At 40.2% G+C, this 20,181-nt stretch overlaps 2 pseudogenes; one reads left to right on the forward strand and one right to left on the reverse strand.

The window, feature by feature from the left end:
* Window positions 1–13,294: 13,294 nt before the first annotated feature.
* On the reverse strand, window positions 13,295–14,586 carry LOC133255492 (ribosomal protein eL22-like; annotated as a pseudogene).
* A 2,412-nt stretch (window positions 14,587–16,998) lies between these two features.
* On the forward strand, window positions 16,999–17,498 carry LOC133255747 (NADH dehydrogenase [ubiquinone] iron-sulfur protein 6, mitochondrial-like; annotated as a pseudogene).
* Window positions 17,499–20,181: the final 2,683 nt, after the last annotated feature.

Genomic DNA, 20,181 nt, shown 5'->3' on the forward strand with positions numbered 1-20,181 from the left:
GAAAGAGAAAAATATTGTATATTAATGCATATATAGGGAATCTAGAAAAATAGGACTGATGAATGTATTTGCAGGCATGGAATGGAGACACAGATATAGAGAATGGACTTGTGTACACAGCAGGGGAAGGAGAGGATGGGACAAACTGAGAAAGTAGCATTAACATATATACACTATCATGTGTGAAATAGATAGCTAGTGGGAAGATGGTATATAACACAGAGAGCCCACCCTGGTGCTCTGTGACAACCTAGAGGGATGGGATGTGGGGTGGTGAGAGAGGCTTCAGAAGGAGGGGATATATATAATTACGACGGTTGCACATTGTTGTATGGTGAAACCAACACAACATTGTAAAGCAATTTTCCTCTATTAAAAAAAAGAAAAGAAATGTTGGTTAATTAAATATTAGCAGGTGAAAAAAATGATAATCTCTTTCATTTTGCTAGTGATTGTCTCAGAAATGTGAGTCAGTTTTGGGTAATGAGACATAAGGATAAATTAATGAAAGGCTTCTGGTAAAGATTTTCTTATTCCTAAGAGGAAAGAAACACAGGAAAACATCTAAAATTGTGACAGTCATCTTGCTATCAGCTTGAGACTAAGAGATGGCAGAACACAGATATGGAAAGAACCTGGGCTCCAGATGGTATCATGGAGTTGATAAATCAACTAATTCTGGAACCCCCTACACCCGGACTTTCTGTTTCCTTATTGCTTAAGCCCATTTCTGTTTCTTATAAATGAAATAATGTTTTATATGGAAAACTACATTGGATGCTTGCCCAATTTTTATCTTTTTTAATGCATGTCAGTAATATTGTTTTGTTCTTCTATTGCCACCTTTTCATAGCCACATATCCTTACTTTATAGATGCAGTTTGCTTGACTATCTTCGAGAACAGTAATTTAATTTTTTTTTAAGTTCTGTCTCCTAAATTAACTTTGTTTTCTCTAGGGTTGAATGTCCTATTTGTTCATCTTGGTTCTTCTCCTCCATGCTGTTGGTGTTCCTAATGTCTAATGATTCTTAATTATCTATTTATATTTTTAATTATAATTTTTAATTATTATATTTTTAAGCCAAAAAGTTGGCTTAAAACTCAACATTCAGAAAACGAAGATCATGGCATCTGGTCCCATCACTTCATGGCAAATAGATGGGGAAACAGTGGAAATAGTGTCAGACTTTATTTTTTGGACTCCAAAATCACTGCAGATGGTGACTGCAGCCATGAAATTAAAAGACGCTTACTCCTTGGAAGGAAAGTTATGACCAACCTAGATAGCATATTCAAAGGCAGAGACATTACTTTGCCAACAAAGGTCCATCTAGTCAAGGCTATGGTTTTTCCTGTGGTCATGTATGGATGTGAGAGTTGGACTGTGAAGAAGGCTGAGCGCCGAAGGATTGATGCTTTTGAACTGTGGTGTTGGAGAAGACTCTTGAGAGTCCCTTGGATTGCAAGGAGATCCAACCAGTCCATTCTGAAGGAGATCAGCCCTGGGATTTCTTTGGAAGGAATGATGCTAAAGCTGAAACTCCAGTACTTTGGCCACCTCATGCGAAGAGTTGACTCATTGGAAAAGACTCTGATGCTGGGAGGGATTGGGAGCAGGAGGAGAAGGGGACGACGGAGGATGAGATGGCTGTTTGGCATCACTGACTCGATGGACGTGAGTCTGAGTGAACTCCGGGAGTTGGTGATGGACAGGGAGGCCTGGCATGCTGCGATTCATGGGGTCGCAAAGAGTCGGACACGACTGAGCGACTGAACTGAACTGAATGATTCTTGATTATCTATTTATATTTTTAATGCAAGACTAGGTTGATATATAGCTTATAGTCATTCTCTTAATAATTGAAACTATATTTCCACAACTGCTATCTCTCCTTCACTGCAGAATTGATGAAAGGCTCTAGGTAAGAAACAGTCAGAAAAGTTCATTAAGTGGCTAAAAAAGGGAAGACTTTACTCAAGGTGAGTGCTTTATTTTAATCGTGAGTGGACTGCATTTTAAATTTTCTTTCTTCTTTCCTCCTTAAATGTTGTGAATTTAAAGACTTGTCTTCCACGTAATCTGATTCTCTGATCCCAAGACCCGACTGGGAGTCCCCCTCAGGCAGATTTTCCAATTTGATTAGAGAGTGGTAATCATGGCTTTATCCTGAGGCCAAACACTGCAGCCGGCTGCTCTATATATAGAGGAGATGATGACTGGCTGAGTTTTCCAGGGCAGACCTTTAATTAGTTACCCATGGTCCACTCATGCTCCCTGTCCTTGTTAACTCTCTGAAGCTCTTTAAGAAAAAAAAAATCTCTAACTTATGTCTTAAATCACTGCTATATTTGCTTAGCATGTGATGTGCTCTGCTGTGCTTTCTCCATCGATTGGATGCCACCTTCATTAATTGAGCTTTGCTTTTGTGGGCCTTTGGTGTATGGGACTGAATTAATCCTCAATTCACAGTAACCAGTTATCATCAGTCTACAATATTCCATCATCATCATCTATTGGTACTACTATTACTATTATTTATTTTGGTCTTCATGCAATATTCCAACTTTTTTTCTTTTTTAATTTTTTGGTCATGCCAGGCAGCATTCAGGACCTTAGTTCCTCTGCCAGGGGTCAAACCCACACCCCCTGCAGTGGAAGAATAGAGTCTTAACCACTGGAACACCAGGGAAGTCCCATCAACCCCTATTCTTGTTTATAGGAAGAATTTATTTTTACTTCATGTATTTTTAGGGCTTCCCTGATGGCTCAGGGAGTAAAGAAACCACCTGCAATGCAGGAGACCCAGAAGACATGGGTTCGATCCCTGGGTCAGGAAGATTCCCCTGGAGGAGGAAAATGGCAATCCACTCCAGAATTCTTACCTGAAAAATTCCACAGACAGAGGAGCCTGGCAGGCTACAATCCAAAGGGTCTCAACGAGTCAGACACGAATGAATGACTAAGCATTTATGTATTTTTAACTTACATAAATGGTACTAAAAAGATTTGTTTCTTTTTTCAGTCAACACTGTTAAATATATACCCACCATATTCTATAAATACACAATTAATGCTTTAGAGTGCGATCTGGTAGTCCATCATAATCCTCCACTCCATTTGTTTATTTATTTTTCCATGTCGAATACCTAGGTTACCTCCAACTCTCTACTTCCACAAACACTTCATAGGGATTCTTATTTCCCCATATATTTCAACATTTGCTATTTTTATACTTTCTAATTTTTGCCCATCTGAGGGACATGAAGTAGTATTTCATTGCTATTTTGTTTCTTGAGCATCTCTTCCCATCTACAAGGTTAGCCATTTGGATTTTCCCATCTGCAAATTGCCTGTTAGTCAGGATATCTTAGATTACGGTACTCAAAAAAATTTTTTGGCTTAAAAAAAGAAATGTTTATTTTCTATTTTTGCTACATGTCCATAGTGATTGTCAGAGGAGCTCTAGTCCTTAGCCACTCAGGGACCAGGGGTGTTGAAGCAGCCATAATCTTGGACACTGCCAGTCCTTATCCCAGAGGAAAAGAGGACACGATGAATCATGCATTGGCTCTGGAGCTTCCACCCGGAAATGAACAAATCATTTCCACTCACATTTCTTGGCCATGACTAGTTACATGACCACATTTAACCTCAAGAATATGGGAAAGTACAATCCTACTGTCCAGAAGGAGGACTGAAAATATTTGGTAACCAAGCATCATCTGTCCTTCTAGTCAAAAAATATTCAGTTGTGTTTTTTTTCCCCTTTATAAGATACACCCCTCCCTACCTAAGGGAATTGTCTAAACATTGTTAAGTAGGGAAATTTTTTCCTTATACTCTTTTAGGTTCTCGCTGGGGCCCCTGTAACAAAAGATGAATTAACAAGAGAAAAACAAACAGAAGGTTACTCCCATGAATATTTCATATGTATACATGGGAGTAACTCAAGGTAGAGTAACTCAGGCTTAGAACTTCAACTTACATAGTATCTTCAACAAAGAACAATAAATTCATAGAAAAATGACAGAACAAAGGAAATAATTTCTTAGGCTTCCCAGGGCAAACTGCAGAAAGGTAAATATACAGGGAATTAATGGTAGGCAGAGGCTAGTAGTAAATTTATTATGAGATTCCTCTGGTGTTTCCTGACTGATAGGGTCTAAAGTCACCTCTGGGGATTAATTTTTGTTCTTATTCATAAAGAAGGGAGAGGGAACACCGTTGAAAATTTATATCCTGCTTTAAGGCAAGTAGGAAGAGGGCAGGGAACTGTTTTTGTATTTGCTTCTTCTCCACTGACTTCAGCTCAATTCAGTCCTTTTGCCAAAGTGGCATGTTTTGGGGTAACATATTTTGGTTTACTGTATATTCCATACAGTCATACCCACCTTCTTCTATTCATATGTTCCTTGGGGGATGCATATGTTCCTTGCTTTGACCCAGGTTTCCTTCCATGGGAGTAGCTACCTTGTCCTTTATTCTTTGCAACCCCTGGTTCTACCTTCTCGAAGAGTCTTTCCTCTCCAACATCTTTGGCCTTATCTGATGTAAGCATCAGCACGTTTCCTGTCCATTGATGGTTGCAGGCCCTAGGGTCATTTTAAGGTTCAAAGGGTCACAGACTTTTTAAAGTTTACACTTAAATTTTTTTGGCAATACAATGCTCTGTAAAACATGGTAGCCTTGTTATTTACTTGATTCCAGTCAGTTCCATATGACAGAGCTCATCCACAGTTATTTTCTAAATGTACTTAGATTTGCTACATTCTTTCTTTCTCATCCAGTTCCCCACCCCTTCCCTCTCACTTAATTGCAAATAAGGTATTCAGCTTTTGTGGAAGAGCTGCACATTTAGACTCTTTCCTGGGAGCTCTTTTGTCCAATCAAAAGGAATTACTGGATACCTCACCTTTAGTTGGACCTCAAATTGAGACATCTTCATCCATTCAAAAGTTTTTATCCCTGGATGAAATGGCCATAAACTTGACTTGATCCTTGACCAAAAGCTGAGGTTTTTTTTTTTTTAATTGTTTATCTGGTTGTGCAGTATTCAGGATCTAGTTTCCTGACCAGGGATCAAACCTGGGCCCCCTGCATTGGAAGCTCAGAGTCCTAGCCATTGGACTGCCAGGAAAGTCCCAATGCTGAGTTGTTAGTTGGCTTTTGACCTTTCAAGTCCTTCTCATTTTCCTTTTACTTGTTAGGGTTGAGAAACAGTTATCACTTCCAACTGCACAAGAGCCCAATTTTCTGGCCCCCTCTCAATTTCCTTCCATTCCTGCTTGGAAACATGTCAATTATCTTCTGAGATGATTTCAAACACAGTCAACAGAAGCTAATGCTTGCTGCTATCTTCTTTTCCCCTCAGGTTAAAAGTGTATACAGTGTAAGGACCTGCCTTCCAAGTTATTGCAGGTGGCAGTTTTACCCAATAGTTTGCCACAAAATAACACGAACTGCTGTCTTCAAACGCGTGCTCACAGTGTCCTCACCATCTGTTGACCAGTTTCTAAGTCATTGCACAAATTTTAGCTAATATTGTTCGGTAGGACCCCACTTCTGTATCAGTCAGGATAAACTAAATTGCGCTAATATGACAGACAACCATGAAATCTAACAGTTCAAAGCTACAAAGCAGTATTTCTGGGTCACTGCGAGTCAGCAGGAGTCTCCACTTATCAGAGCCGCTCAGAAACCCGGGCTAATGGAATCACCACCATCACGAATATTGCCTGTCAGGACACCAAAGGGGGGAAAAAGTGGTAAACTGCACAATGGCTCTGCTTCTGCAGAACCATTTAAGGACTTTCAGTTTCTGCTTAGAAGTGACACTCGTCACTTCCAAAGAAATTTTACCGAAACTAAGCAAGTTACATGTCACCCCTAACTTCATGGAGACAGGAAAGTGTAATCGTACCACAAACCCAGGAGGAAAGTGAGAAATATTTGGTGACAAACTTCACCAGACTTATCTCTGAGAAGTCATTTCCTCCTTTGCATCTGTTCTTCATCCTCCAACTTTTTTCACATAACTATTGCTTCAATAATTAGAAAGGTTTTTTTTTTTTTTTTTTTTTTAAGGGCCCATTGGTTCAGGAAGTGATGAAGGTTTTTGTAAAAGTTGACAGGAATGTATTGGGACTGATACACATATACTACTATATATAAAACATAGATAACTAATAAAAATACTTTGGTCGTCTGATGCAAAGAACTGACTCATTGGAAAAGACCCTGACGCTGGGAAAGATTGAAGGCAGGAGAAGGGGACAACAGAGGATGAGATGGTTGGATGGCATCACCAACTCGATGGACATGAGTTTGAGCAAGCTCTGGGAGTTATGATGGACAGGGAAGCCTGGCGTGCTGCAGTCCATGGGGTCTCAAAGAGTCAGACACGACTGAGCGACTGAACTGATTGAACTGCATAAGAGCCCACTGTATAACACAGGGAACTCAATACTCTGTAATGACATGTATGGGAAAAGTGTCTAAACAGAGTAGATGTATGTATGTGTATCAGAGAAAGCAATGGCACCCCACTCCAGTACTCTTGCCTGGAAAATCCCATGGACGGAGGGGCCTGGTGGGCTGTACTCCATGGGGTCGCTAAGAGTCGGGCACCACTGAGTGACTTCATTTTCACTTTTCACTTTTCACTTTCCTGCATTGGAGAAGGAAATGGCAGCCCGCTCCAGTGTTCTTGCCTGGAGAATCCCAGGGACGGGGAGCCTAGTGGGCTGCCGTCTATGGGGTCGCACAGAGTTGGACACGACTGAAGCAACTTAGCAGCAGCAGCAGCAGAAGCACATATGTGTATAACTGAATCACTTTGCTGTATAGCAGAAACTAACACAAAAATGTAAGTCAACTATACCCCAATAAAAATTAATAAAAATAAACAACAAAAAAAGAAAAATATTTGGTGAATGGAACTAATGACTACCAATCTCATATACTTTGTCCATTTTTATTCTGGTTCCTATTATTTTCTTGTTACTTGTTAGAGGTCCGTAGGGTCTAGAAGATATTGCTGCCTCATCAGTTTTAAATGTTGAAAAGATCTTCTCTCCACCACTCAACTGTTAACTTTGTCAATGGTGTCCTTCACTGAGCAGAAATCTTTTATGCTAATGTAGATAAGTCATCAATTTTTTCCAGATTAAATTTTCTGCATTGGAGATCTTGTTTAAGAAATCATTTCCCATCCCAAGGTCACAAGATGTGATACATATACTTTCCACACTTAGATTTTATATATATCTAAATAATTCATTTTTAAAGGTATAGAGATCTTTTATCATAATCCACAAAATGAGTCAATATTCTCAAAATTCATTATTTTTTCACTGATTTCTGATTCCATCTTTGTTATATTTAAAATTTATTGACATCTGTTTCTGTTCCATTGAACTATTTATTTGCTTCCACTCCAGTTCTACAATGGTACTATGCTGCTGGTAAGTCACTTCAGTCGTGTCCGACTCTGTGCGACCCCATAGATGGCAGCCCACCAGGCTCCCCTGTCCCTGGGATTCTCCAGGTAAGAACACTGGAGTGGGTTGCCATTTCCTTCTCCACAATGGTACTATAGTTTTGTATAATATGTAAATACACATTAGGGATAATTCGTGCATTTCCTCAAAGTTTTTAGTTATCTATGATCTTCTATTCTTTCCTATACATTTCAGAATCAATTTGTTAAGTTTCTAGATTATTTCTGATAGAAATTCTACTCAAAGTATTGATTAATTTGAAGGATAATTTACATATTTGTGGTGTTAAAATATCCCACTCTTTAACATGGTATATCTTTCCAAACATCCTGGTCTTCATTTATGTCTTTCATTAGAGATTTAAAGCTTTTCTTGTACATTCTTTGAAAGATTAATTTCTATAAATATTATATAGTGTTTATTGCTATTGTGAATGTTATCTGAGTTTGTATTACATAGTCAGGTTGTTAACAAATGATATAGAAAAATGCTGCTGCTGCTACTGCTAAGTCACTTCAGTCGTGTCTGACTCTGTGCGACCCCATAGACGGAAGCCCACCAGCTCCTCCGTCCCGGGACTCTCCAGGCAAGAACACTGGAGTGGGTTGCCATTTCCTTCTCCAATGCAGGAAAGTGAAAAGTGAAAGTGAAGTCACTCAGTCGTGCCCGACTCATAGCGACCCCATGGACCGCAGCCCACCAGGCTCCTCCGTCCATGGGATTTTCCAGGCAAGAGTACTGGAGTGGGTTGCTATTGAGGAATGCTACTGACTTTAAAATTTTGTTACTGTTGCAACTGGGTTTACTAATATAAAGAATTATCGGATATTCTGTTGAGTTTTCTATGCATATGATCACATTTATCCTTTGAAAATAATTATATTTGTTCTCTTCTCCAAACCTTAAATCTCTTTCTTCACTTTTTAATTTGTATTAATCTAAAAAGATCTTCACGACCCAGATAATCATGATGGTGTGATCACTGACCTACAGCCAGACATCCTGGAATGTGGAGTCAAGTGGGCCTTAGAAAGCATCACTACAAACAAAGCTAGTGGAGGTGATGGAATTCCAGTTGAGCTATTCCAAATCCTGAAAGATGATGCTGTGAAAGTGCTGCACTCAATATGCCAGCAAATTTGGAAAACTCAGCAGTGGCCACAAGACTGGAAAAGGTCACTTTTCATTCCAATCCCAAAGAAAGGCAATGCCAAAGAATGCTCAAACTATTGCACAATTGCACTCATCTCACACGCTAGTAAAGCAATGCTCAAAATTCTCCAAGCCAGGCTTCAGCAATATGTGAACTGTGAACTTCCTGATGTTCAAGCTGGTTTCAGAAAAGGCAGAGGAACCAGAGATCAAATTGCCAACATCTGCTGGATCATGGAAAAAGCAAGAGAGTTCCAGAAAAACATCTATTTCTGCTTTATTGACTATGCCAAATCTTTTGACTGTGTGGATCACAATAAACTGTGGAAAATTCTGAAAGAGATGGCAATACCAGACCACCTGACCTGCCTCTTGAGAAATTTGTATGCAGGTCAGGAAGCAACAGTTAGAACTGGACATGGAACAACAGACTGGTTCCAAATAGGAAAAGGAGTACGTCAAGGCTGTATATTGTCACCCTGCTTATTTAACTTATATGCAGAGTACATCATGAGAAACACTGGACTGGAAGAAACACAAGCTGGATTCAAGATTGCTGGGAGAAATATCAATAACCTCAGATATGCAGATGACACCACCCTTATGGCAGAAAGTGAAGAGGAACTAAAAAGCCTCTTGATGAAAGTGAAAGTGGAGAGTGAAAAAGTTGGCTTAAAGCTCAACATTCAGAAAACGAAGATCATGGCATCCGGTCCCATCACTTCATGGGAAATAGATGGGGAGACAGTGGAAACAGTGTCAGACTTTATTTTTCTGGGCTCCCAAATCACTGCAGATGGTGACTTCAGCCATGAAATTAAAAGAGCTTACTCCTTGGAAGGAAAGTTATGACCAACCTAGATAGCATATTGAAAAGCAGAGACATTACTTTGCCAACAAAGGTTCGTCTAGTCAAGGCTATGGTTTTTCCAGTAGTCATGTATAGATGTGAGAGTTGGACTGTGAAGAAGGCTGAGCACCGAAGAATTGATGCTTTTGAACTGTGGTGTTGGAGAAGACTCTTGAGAGTCCCTTGGACTGCAAGGAGATCCAACCAGTCCATTCTGAAGGAGATCAGCCCTGGGATTTCTTTGGAAGGAATGATGCTAAAGCTGAAACTCCAGTACTTTGGCCACCTCATGCGAAGAGTTGACTCATTGGAAAAGACTCTGATGCTGGGAGGGATTGGGGGCAGGAGGAGAAGGGGATGACAGAGGATGAGATGGCTGGATGGCATCACTGACTCGATGGATGTGAGTCTGGGTGAACTCCGAGAGTTGGTGATGGACAGGGTGGCCTGGCGTGCTGCGATTCATGGGGTTGCAAAGAGTCGCACACGACTGAGCGACTGAACTGAATGGAACTGATTCTAATGCTAAGGTTGAACAGAGGTGGGGATATTATTCATCCTTGGCTTGTTCATAATTTTAAATGCCTTCAATAAGCATGTTTTTTGACGTGTAAATTATATTTAGTGAATATCATAGATCTTCAATGGACTCTTTAATCAGTTTTGTTGGAAACAGACATTTGTTCACCTCAGAGTGTCCCCTTGTGCTCCTTTACAATCTCTCTCCTCTCCAGAAGCAACTATTCCAATTTTTATAATTATGGCAATTGTGTCTTTTCTAGAATTTCATGTGAATGGAATAATAATAGAATGTATTTTTATGCTCCTGGCTTCTTTCAATCAGAATAATATTTTTGAGATTCATCTGCGTTATCACTTATATCCTTTTTAGTGTTTAATAGTATTTCATAGTATGACTATACCACAGTTTGTTTATTCTCCTTTCGATGGGCATCTGGGTTATTTTCAGTTTGGGACTATTAAGAATAAAACTGCCATGAACATTCTTATACTAGACTTTTTGTGGACACAGCCTTTTTTATTTTTCTATGAGTAGAATTGTTAGTCATAAGGCAGTTACATCCTTAACTTTTTAGGAAACCATCCGTTTTCTAGTGTTATTGCTACATTTTAGACTTCTAGCAGCAATATGTGAGAGACCTAGTTGATCCACATCTTATACAACATTTAGTATTGTAAACGATCGTAAATCTATTTCATTTCACCCATTATATCAGGTATGTATGATTTCCCTTATTGTAGTGGTGCCTAATTGCTTTAATTAGCATTTCCATGATGACTAATGCTTTTGAGCACTTTTTAAATCTAAGTTGACTAGCTGTATTTCCCTATCTTTGGTGAAATGTTTTGAATTTTTTACCCATTTAAAAAAATTGTGTTGCTGCTTTTATTTTTATCATTGTGTTGTAAGAATTTTTTGCATACTGTGGATAAAAAAGCCCTTCAAAAAGCCCTTCATCATATAGATGTATTGTGAATATTATTCCCAATTTGCCTTGCCTATTTGTTCTTTAATTTTTGTTGTCCACCACCCCCCAGCTTTTTTTTTGAGACTGTCAAGATATTTAAATATTTCATTATACAAAGTTGTACCCAAAATTGTGCTTCATTTTTTCACTATATACTTTAACTTAAGGAAATCTGTAAAAACAGTACATTTCAGAAATCCTGAAAAATTCCAGAGGCTTCAGCAATATGTGAACCGTGAACTTCCTGATGTTCAAGCTGGTTTTAGAAAAGGCAGAGGAACCAGAGATCAAATTGCCAACATCCGCTGGATCATGGAAAAAGCAAGAGAGTTCCAGAAAAACATCTATTTCTGCTTTATTGACTATGCCAAAGCCTTTGACTGTGTGGATCACAATAAACTGTGGAAAATTCTGAAAGAGATGGCAATATCAGACCACCTGACCTGCCTCTTGAGAAGTTTGTATGCAGGTCAGGAAGCAACAGTTAGAACTGAACACGGGACAACAGACTGGTTCCAAATGGGAAAAGGGGTTCATCAAGGCTGTATATTTTCACCCTGTTTATTTAACTTCTATGCAGAGTACATCATGAGAAACAATGGACTGGAAGAAACACAAGCTGGAATCAAGATTGCCGGGAGAAATATCAATAACCTCAGATATGCAGATGACACCATCCTTATGGCAGAAAGTGAAGAGGAACTAAAAAGCCTCTTGATGAAAGTGAGAGTGGAGAGTGAAAAAGTTGGCTTAAAGCTCAACATTCAGAAAACGAAGATCATGGCATCCGGTCCATTCACTTCATGGGAAATAGATGGGGAAACAGTGGAAACAGTGTCAGACTTTATTTTTGGGGGCTCCAAAATCACTACAGATGGTGACTGCAGCCATGAAATTAAAAGACGGTTACTCCTTGGAAGGAAAGTTATGACCAACCTAGACAGCATATTGAAAAGCAGAGACATTACTTTGCCAACAAAGGTTCGTCTAGTCAAGGCTATGGTTTTTTCCTGTGGTTATGTATGGATGTGAGAGTTGGACTGTGAAGAAAGTTGAGCGCCAATGAATTGATGCTTTTGAACTGTGGTGTTGGAGAAGACTCTTGAGAGTCTCTTGGACTGCAAGGAGATCCAACCAGTCGATTCTGAAGGAGATCAGCCCTGGGATTTCTTTGGAAGGAATGATGCTAAAGCTGAAACTCCAGTACTTTGGCCACCTCATGTGAAGAGTTGACTCATTGGAAAAGACTCTGATGCTGGGAGGGATTGGGGGCAGGAGGAGAAGGGGATGACAGAGGATGAGATGGCTGGATGGCATCACTGACTCGATGAACGTGAGTCTGAGTGAACTCCGGAAGTTGGTGATGGACAGGGAGGCCTGGCGTGCTGCGATTCATGGGGTCGCAAAGAGTTGGACATGACTGAGCGACTGATCTGATCTGATCTGATTGTCTGACAGAAAAGACTAATCAAATAAGAAAAATTTTTTTCACAATCCTTGGAAAAGCCCACTTCTATAATAACCCATAGACCAACACAACTTTCAGCCCATATCCATTGTGGTTTTGGACAATCTTGTAATTAACTTCCAGGATGTTGATATTGGGCCCAGCAGTGAGGAGGAGGGGTTGTATATTTAAAGTCTTCAAGTAACAAACTTATTCTCTGTCTGCATCAATCAGCACAGGCAGAGAATCCAGACTAAATGGAACTCAAGGGTTGTCTAGAATGAGACCCATACAGGGTTGCGTTTTTTCCTTACTGTATACATCCCAGCCTTGGATCCATTCACTTCCAAGCTAGCACTGTATCTTTGGGCTACTCCTGAAACCTCAAAATTTTTCATTCAATTCAACTGACACCTGTCTCTTGAACACTTTCATCTGTTGCCACTGATATTCCCTCTTGCATCATTTAAAGTAAATCTAAGGTTTCATTGATGGCTCAGTGGTAAAGAATCTGCCTGCCAATGCAGGAGACAAGGGTTTGATCCCTGATCCCACATGCCGCATATGAAATAGGTAACTAATAAGAACCTGTTATATAGCACAGAGAACTCTACTCAATACTCTGTAATGGCCTATACGGGAAAAGAATCTTTAAAAAAAAAAAAGTGGACATATATATAACAGATTCACTTTGCTGTACACCTGAAACTAGCAGAACCTTGTAAATCAAGTATACTCCAATAAAAAGTTTAAAAGTATTAAAGGAAAGCCAGCATCATATAAACAGCATACACTTAAGGAGCTGAATGCTTAACATACAGAGTCATGTTTTTTTATTCACTGGTATATTAAAGGTCTATTTCAAGATGCTTCTCTTGTATGCTTCATTTGTTTTTTTAGCAAGCAAAGCCCTATAAAGGATGGCTTCATCTATTCCTCATAGTCAGATTCATCTTCATCTTGACCAATCTGGAAGTAACAAAGTTCCTAAGTCTGCTTCTCAGATGCAACCACATGAAGCCATTGTTCTTTTGAAGGTATTTCTTGGTAAAGTATTATAAATACCTTTTAGAGAACTGTTTCTGAGAAACAACTGTGATTTTATTCTTGAAGGATTCAATGTGAGTAACATTCCCAAGATCTCTAATCTTTCCATTCACTTTAACCTTCTCCTATAGAAACCGTTCAAAATTTCCAGAGTCAAAAGTTCTATCTTTTGACTCTGTGAGTAAGGTTCAAATCAAATCTCCAGGTTGACTTTCTTGGGCTTCTTGTCTTTCTTCAGTACCGTCTTGGAGACTGGCCTCTTGATCTCCCCTTGGCTTTTTTCCCTTAATATTTATTTTATCTTATTTGGCTGGATCAGGGTTTAGTTGCAGCATGAAGGGTCTTCAGTCTTCATTGTGGCATGTGGACTCTTAGTTTTGGCATGTGGGACCTAGTTCCCTGTCCAGGGAATCGAACTCAGGCCCCGCATTGGGAGCTTGGAGTCCTAGTCACTGGACCACCACAGAAGTCCCTTGCCTATTTTCTTGATGGTGCTTTCTGATGAATAGAAATTTTTAATTTTGATGAAATCCAATTAACCAATCCTTTATGGTTTATACTTTCTGGATCCTCCCTAAGAATTCCCTGCCTACCCAGGGGTCACAAAAATATTCCCCTAGCACTTCTAGTAGCTTTATTATTTTAGCTCTTATGTTTCAGCCTATAATCGGACTCAAATTGGGTTTTGTGTATAGTGTGAGGTAGGGATTGAGGTCCTTTACTTCTCATATGGATATCCAAATTTTCTAGCACCATTTATTAAGGATATTTTCCTTTCCCCATTGAATTTGCTTTGTTATTTTAATAAAAAATCATTTGTTTGTATATATGTGGATCTATATCTGGACTCTCTTATTTGATTCCATTAGTTTATTTGACCATCCATTCTCCAGTAGCATATTATTTTGGCCGCAGTTTGGGTTTGTCTTTTTTCCTTTTTTTTTGTCTGAAACATGTCATTACTTTGATTTCATATTTTTTAAAGTTTTACTGGAGTATAGTTGATTTACAATGTTGTGTTAGTTTTGGGTGTAGAGCAAAGTGAATCAGTTATACATATATCCATTCATTTTAAGATTCTTTTCCCATATACGCCATTACAAAGTTTTGAGTAGAGTTCCCTGTGTTATACAGTAGGATCTCATTAATTATCTATTTTACATATAACAGTGTATATATGTCAAGCCCAGCCTCCCAACTTACCCTCCCTGCTTTCATAATTTAAAAGGTATTTCTGTTGGAGATAGAATTACATTTGCAGGGTGTTTTTTTTTTTTTCTTTCAGCACCTTAAGAAAGGTCATTCAATTTCTGCAGCTTCCAAAATCTTGATGCAAAATGATCAAATCTTACTGTTGCTCCTTTGAAAGTACATCAGTTCGGTTCAGTTCAGTCGCTCAGTCATGTCAAACTCTTTGAGACCCCATGAATCGCAGCATGCCAGGCCTCGCTGTCCATCACCAACTCCCGGAGTTTACTCAAACTTGTGTCCATCGAGTCCGTGATGCCATCCAGCCATCTCATCCTCTGTCGTCCCCTTCTCCTCCTGCCCCCAATCCCTCCCAGCATCAGAGTCTTTTCCAATGAGTCAACTCTTCGCATGAGGTGGCCAAAGTACTGGAGTTTCAGCTTTAGCATCATTCCTTCCAAAGAAATCCCAGGGCTGATCTCCTTCAGAATGGACTGGTTGGATCTCCTTGCAGTCCAAGGGACTCTCAAGAGTCTTCTCCAACACCACAGTTCAAAAGCATCAATTCTTCGGCGCTCAGCCTTCTTCACAGTCCAACTCTCACATCCATACATAACCACTGGAAAAACCATAGCTTTGACTAGACAGACCTTTGTTGGCAAAGTAATGTCTCTGCTTTTGAATATGCTATCTAGGTTGGTCATAACTTTTCTTCCAAGGAGTAAGTGTCTTTTAATTTCATGGCTGCAATCACCATCTGCAGTGATTTTGGAGCCCCCCAAAATAAGTCTGACACTGTTTCCACTATTTCCCCATCTATTTGCCATGAAGTGATGGGACAAGATGCCATGATCTTTGTTTTCTGAATGTTGAGCTTGAAGCCAACTTTTCCACTCTCCACTTTCACTTTCATCAAGAGGCTTTTTAGTTCCTCTTCACTTTCTGCCATAAGGATGGTGTCATCTGCATATCTGAGGTTATTGATATTTCTCCCAGCAATCTTGATTCCAGCTTGTGCTTCTTCCAGCCCAGCATTTCTTATGATGTACTCTGCATATAAGTTAAATAAGCAGGGTGACAATATACAGCCTTGACGTACTCCTTTTCCTATTTGGAACCAGTCTGTTGTTCCATGTCCAGTTCTAACTGTTGCTTCCTGACCTGCATACAAATTTCTCAAGAGGCAGGTCAGGTGGTCTGGTATTCCCATCTCTTTCAGAATTTTCCACAGTTTATTGTGATCCACACAGTCAAAGGCTTTGGCATAGTCAATAAAGCAGAAATAGATGTTTTTCTGGAACTCTCTTGCTTTTTCCATGATCCAGCGGATGTTGACAATTTGATCTCTGGTTCCTCTGCCTTTTCTAAAACCAGCTTGAACATCAGGAAGTTCACGGTTCACATATTGCTGAAGCTTGGCTTGAAGAATTTTGAGCATTGCTTTACTAGCGTGTGAGATGAGTGCATAATGCGTCTTTATTCTCTGGCTACCTTTTAGTTAGCTACTGGTTTACTTAGCTACTTGGCTACTTACTTATTCTCTGGCTACTGGTTACTTAGCTTTGGTTTCAGCCATTTAACTAAGTATTTAGGCATTATTTTCTTTGTATCTGTCCTACTTGGGTTTTACCAAGTATCTTGAATCTATACATTGATATCTTTGATCAGTTTTGGAAAGTTCTTTATCTTTCTCTCTTCCAACTTTGCTTCTAACTCATTCTCTCCATCCTCTCTGCTTGGATTCCAGTTTCACTATGTGTAAACCTTTGATTGTGTCTTGCATGTCTCTTCTTTCCATTGTTTTTTTTTCTGTGGGCTTCAGTTTGGATAATTTATATTGACCTTTGGGTTTATCAATTCTGTTTGTTGCTTTTAAATCCATCAGTGAGTTTGTAATTTCAGAAATTATACTTTGCAGCTCCAGAAAAAGTCCGTTTGATATTTTTACAGATTACAATTCTCTGCTAAAGTATTCTTTTTAACAATTTTGTCATACTTTCCATTTTCCCCTTCAACATATTTGAAACAGTTCTTTAAAAATGCCTTGTCTGAGGCAATTGAAATACATGCAAAAATAAACAAATGGGACCTAATCAAACTTACAAGCTTTTGTACAACAAAGGAAACCATAAACAAAATGAAAAGATGACCTACAGACTGGGAGAAAATATTTGCTAATGATGAAACCAATAAATGCTTAATTTCCAAAACATACAAGCAGCTCATACATTTCAATAACAAACAAAAAACCCAAGCAAAAAATGGGCAGCAACTTCCCTGGTGGTCCAGTGGCTGGGACTCTGTATCCCAATGTCTGGCAAGATGGTGGCAGCAGTGACCTTCCTCTGGCTGCTGGACCAGGGCAGCCTGGTGGCATGGAGCCTGCCCAGGGGGCACCAGGTGCTTCAGTGTGCAGTCCTCACTAGCTGGTGAGGAGGTCACACACACTGGCCAGTTTTATGACCATAACGACTATAGGCAACTCCCATTTGTAGGTTGTCAGAAGGAAGTGAATGAAAGCTCTACCACTGACCTGATAGCAGAGCAGCCTGTGAGTGAAGTCAGAAGGCAAGTGGTATCTTGTGACAGGAATGAAGGGATCCAAGGCCGGCCACGGTGTACATAAACTCGGACAAAGAAACAAAGGAGGCAACATGTAGCTACTGTGGACTGTGGTTCAGACAGCACCATCACTAGGGGGATGCACAGGCGTACTTCAGTGATGGAGTGAATCAGGAGACCCTTAGTGCTGTATGCATTGATTCACTAGTGTAGAATAAAGGGTGTTGTCCTCAAAGAAAAAAATAATAAAAATCTTGTGTAACTGGAAAATATGGGTCAACTGTGGGTCTTCTTTTTTTTTCTCCTGAGCACATATGATCCCATTTTCCTGCCTTTTCACATGCCTTATAATTCTTTATTGTACACTAGAGATCTGCCAGGTGGCACTAGTGGTAAAGAACCCACCTGCCAATGCAGAAGACCTAAAAGACGCGGGTTCGATTCCTAGATGGGGAAGATCCCCTGGAGGAGGGCATGGCAACCCACTCCAGTATTCTTGCCTGAAGAATCCCATGGACAGAGGAGCCTGGTGGGATACAGTCCATACAGTTGCAAAGAGTTGGACAGGACGGTAGCAACTTAACACGCATGCAGAGATCTTACATATATGAACTAAGACTGAAGAATTTTCCCTAGATAGGTTTTACCCTTTCTATCTTATGTAGATAAGATATGGTGCCAATCACAACAATGTGATTAAAAAATAAACTAGATTGAGGTTGGGTTCTAGTTCTTTTTGACTCAGTCTCCCTCTGGTTTGATTGAGAGCTAGTCACGTCTTCATTTCCATAGCCATAAAACACCGTGGGGAATTCGTTTATGTGTTTAAGAAATTTGATTAGCCTCCAAATCAATACAGCTTCAAAATTTGGCAAATATCGAGACTAGCTGTGTGTTTGACACAACCACCGCCTTCCTCTAACGACTTTGTCTCCTAAGCACTGTGAATCTGTGGGGAAATTTCACTTTCTTATTCTACACTCTTCCTGCTACACACACTTCCCCCAGCCTCCTGTGTCACTCATTGAAAAGTGAAAATGTTAGTCGCTCGGTCATGTCTGACTGACTCTTTGCGACCCCATGGACTGTAGTCCACAAAGCTCCTCTGTCCCTGGAATGCTCCAGGCAAGAATACTGGAGTGGATAGCCATTCCCTTCTCCAGGGGATCTTCCTGACCCAGCGATCTAGCCCAGGTCTCCTGCAGCAAATGTTCTGTGAAAGAAGACTGGCTATGCTGCAAAGGTGCTTTTCAATCAAAGGCCCCATATTTTTAATTAAGGAAAATAATTTGACATTGTGTCTTAAAATACTTTATCTTGTTTCTTTTTCTGAGACTCCAGTTGAATGCATGTCATCCACTCCACTTATGTCATCCATACCTCTTAACTTCTCTGTATCCTTTGTGATATATTTTATGTTGACTTCTGTCCTCTGCCTAATCTTCCAACACTCTCATCTGTTCTTTGGCCAAATACATTCTGCTGCTTTCCCCAGTTATTGCTTTCAATGATTACGCTTGTCATTCCTAGTTATTTTTTTAATAATTGCTCCTCTTGCTTTATATTTACAATGCTTCTCTTACTCCTTGAAAGGATATATGTATTGTTCTTAATGTAAATTCTTCTTCACTTCTGTGATAGTCATGGTTTGTTGGTTGTTTTTGGCTCAGAGCTCATGTTTCCTTGGAAGTGTCAGCTCTCTCAGCCAATAATGTGTACTTTGGAAGGAGGAGTGAGATTAAAGACCAGAGTCCTACTTTGACGCCTCCTCCTGAAGTTCTGAGGGGAGCGCCTCAGGGTGCAGAGCCTCTGAGCATCTGTTTCCTGTTTGTCCACGACTACAGAGCCCTGCCTTTCAAAAGAACGTGTTTGAACTCTGCCCTAGTCACTCCTCTTTCCTAAGAGCTGCCTCTCTGTGTAGTCATTTTTCCCAATCAAGGTGTGGGGGAAGAAGGAGAGACTGCTCAGTGGCTGCCTGCCAGCCTTTGTTGAATCTATTTCTCACCCCCCGTTGTTGTTTAGGCACTAGTTCAGTTCAGTTCAGTCGCTCAGTCGTGTCCGACTCTTTGTGACCCCATGAATCGCAGCACGCCAGGCCTCCCTGTCCATCACCAACTCCCGGAGTTCACTCAGACTCACGTCCATCGAGTCAGTGATGCCATCCAGCCATCTCATCCTCTGTCGTCCCCTTCTCCTCCTGCTCCCAATCCATCCCAGCATCAGAGTCTTTTCCAATGAGTCAACTCTTCGCATGAGGTGGCCAAAGTACTGGAGTTTCAGCTTTAGCATCATTCCTTCCAAAGAAATCCCAGGGCTGATCTCCTTCAGAATCGACTGGTTGGATCTCCTTGCAGTCCAAGGGACTCTCAAGAGTCTTCTCCAACACCACAGTTCAAAAGCATCAATTCTTTGGCACTCAGCTTTCTTCACAGTCCAACTCTCACATCCATACATGACTACTGGAAAAACCATAGCTTTGACTAGACGGACCTTTGTTGGCAAAGTAATGTCTCTGCTTTTCAATATGCTATCTAGGTTGGTCATAACTTTTCTTCCAAGGAGCAAGCGTCTTTTAATTTCATGACTGCGATCACCATCTGCAGTGATTTTGGAGCCCAAAAAAATAAAGTCTGACACTGTTTCCACTGTTTCCCCATCTATTTCCCATGAAGTGATGGGACCGGATGCCATGATCTTCGTTTTCTGAATGTTGAGCTTGAAGCCAACTTTTCCACTCTCCACTTTCACTTTCAACAAGAGGCTTTTTAGTTCCTCTTCACTTTCTGCCATAAGGATGGTGTCATCTGCATATCTGAGGTTATTGATGTTTCTCCCAGCAATCTTGATTCCAGCTTGTGCTTCATCCAGCCCAGCGTTTCTCATGATGTACTCTGCATATAAGGTAAATAAGCAGGGTGACAATACACAGCCTTGACATATTCC

Source organism: Bos javanicus, chromosome 10 (assembly GCF_032452875.1).
Source record: "Bos javanicus breed banteng chromosome 10, ARS-OSU_banteng_1.0, whole genome shotgun sequence".
Lineage (NCBI taxonomy): Eukaryota > Metazoa > Chordata > Mammalia > Artiodactyla > Bovidae > Bos > Bos javanicus.